Raw genomic sequence first — 2,683 nt, forward strand, 5'->3', positions numbered from 1 at the left:
CCCGGCGAGCTGCGGACTGGAAGGGGAGGGGGCGTCCTGGCCCCCGTGCGGGCGGGGCGGCGGGGCCGGCTGGAGTCGCCCCTGCGGCCGGGCGGAGGGGACTTGCGCACCGGGGAGGAGTCTTCATTCCGACGGGGCAGCGCGGGGCGCGGAGGCGGAGCCCGCGGAGAGGAGGAGGAGGAGGGGAAGGAGGGGTGGACGGGGAGTGCGGGGGACCGGAGGGGCGACCCTGGGGCGGTGGAATTGCACATATGGACAAAAGGGATTTAGAATTAGCTCAGTGCATGGGCTCTGCGTTTAATCCCTAAACAGACCCAGTTCTTGTTTACTTTTTATTCCGACCCAGTTTCTTCAAGTGTCATAACTTGCACAGAAGAATTCTCCTGTGTGTGATGGGTGAAATACAGCTTTTGTTTCAGGGTCTCTTCGCTTTTAGGGATGTGGCCATAGAATTCTAGGTGGGTGGAAAGGCCTCGACTGTGCTCAGAGGACTTTGTACAGGGATTGGAGAACTGCAGGAACCTGATCTCCCTGGGTGGGATGCCTGCCTTCTGGGAGTCAGAGCTCCTCTGTGCCTCTGCATTTTCCTTTGTGTCTTCATGGGATCCTCTGAGTTGTTTGATTGAGACAGATATCCTACTGCCTCAGAAATGTGAAGCTTCGCAACGCCGCAGCTGGATGTAAGTGCCCTGTCTCCTTCTGCGGGGGTTGGGGGAGGTGTTCTGCCCCCTTTGTGATAGATACGTTATTGGTGGTTACAGAGCTGAAATTTGCGTGAAGCCTTATAGCACACTTTCGAAATACCCAGTTCCTCGTTTTTTTTTTATCTTAGTGCTTTTGAATCTTTGGTCCTTGGAAGAGAGCTGGATATCTTCATAGAACAGTGAAATGCTTGTCTAGATCACTGTGTAATCTCTTAAGTGAACAGGGCTGGAGTCTGGAAAAGCCACAGCAGATCACATGCTTGTCTTTTTAGTAGGCGGAATCTCAAGTTGAAACAAGTTCTGCAGTAAAAATGTCACAAGACTACAGAAAAAAAATTGAAGATACTAGAAGATGGAAAGATTTTACGTGTTCATGAATAACCAGATATAATATTTTTAAAATGAGAATATTACAAAAAAATACAAATTCAATACAATCTTCATCAAAATGCCAACTCCTTTTAAAAATAAATTTTAAAACTCATGAAAACAAAATAGCAGGAGCAATGCTAAGGAAAATCACCAACGCTGAAAGCATTACAATGCTTGTATAGACTAAACAACCATTATAAAACAAACGAACAGAAAACAGTATGGTACTGACAAAAAGGTGAGACCAATGGGATAGCATAGATATGACAGAAATAAATCCAAAGGACTATAGTGATTGCCTTTCAGCTTGTCTTCACCGGGACACAATACCCAACACTTACATGTTAAAGTAGGAGAGCTTTGTTTTGTCTGGGATATTGAGTCCATCATCAGCTAGTTCCAAGACAGGAAGGCATAATGAAAGGGCTTAGGATAAGAAACCTATGGTGGCCAGAAAGCAGAGTGAAGGGAGGAGGTAGGAGAGATAGACCCTTCCAGGTTACATCTCCAGTGACTTTTCACTTTTGACAAGGCCCAACCTCCTAACAGCACATTTATCTATAAACTCATTGGTGGATTGATCCACTGATGTCTATAGCACCAGTATGACCCAACCACATAGTGTGTGAGGCTTTGGGGAAACATTTCACCCTGGTCTTCCAAACACGCATCCACATATGTTTATAGAAAGTATAATTTACTCCATCTCTGAAAGTCACCAAAGCCTTAACAATTCCAGCATTGCTAAAATGTCAAAGTCCAAAAATCTCCTCTGAGACTCAAGGCAACCTCTTAATTTTGATCCCCTGGAAAAATCAAAAGGAAAAGTTAAATATTTTAAATAATTTTGATGAACAATGTGTAGGATAAATATGCAAATTCCAAAAGGGGGGATAGGGAAATAGAAACCTGATTCACATTCCAAAAATTTTGCCTTTGAGTGCATGAGGCTTTGGTGTGACTTGATCTAAACCATAAAAAAACTAATTCTTGAAAAATAGGCCAAACACAAACACTGGAAAAAGATATAGCCGCTTTAATAAATAATGCTGGGAGTACTGTATATCCACTTCAAAAGATTAAAACTGGATCAGTCTTCACCCAGTACAAAAACTAATTGAAGATACAACTAAATTTTAGACTTAAGCTTGAAACTACTAGAAAAAAATGCAGGGTAACCACTTGGAGTCATATAATTAGGTAAAGATCTCTGGCATAAAACTCCAATTTCTCTGAAAATACAGCAAGAATTAACAAATGTGTCTTTTTCAAAATAAGGCTCTGCATAAAATTAGAATGATTATTAGACTGAAGAGACAATGGGCTGTAGAACGGGAGAACATCTTGGCAGGTACTCTTCCAACAGAGAAGAAAACCCAGCAATAAAACAAGCCAGTTGTATCAGTTTGGAGCTTATTTTGCAAGGGGAACAACATAATACAGGACACATACTTTATATGATTATTTATAAGTCACCCAAAGAACAGTATACAAAAGAGTGTGGGAAATCTGTCCACACACTAAGACCAAGGAATCCAGCTGAGGGCCTGGATCCCACAACAGTGTCCTACATGAGCTGAGCTGAATACCCAGAGCTCATAACAATG

This window comes from Chinchilla lanigera, unplaced genomic scaffold (genome assembly GCF_000276665.1).
Source record: "Chinchilla lanigera isolate Chin_1 unplaced genomic scaffold, ChiLan1.0 scaffold00157, whole genome shotgun sequence".
Taxonomy (NCBI): Eukaryota; Metazoa; Chordata; class Mammalia; order Rodentia; family Chinchillidae; genus Chinchilla; species Chinchilla lanigera.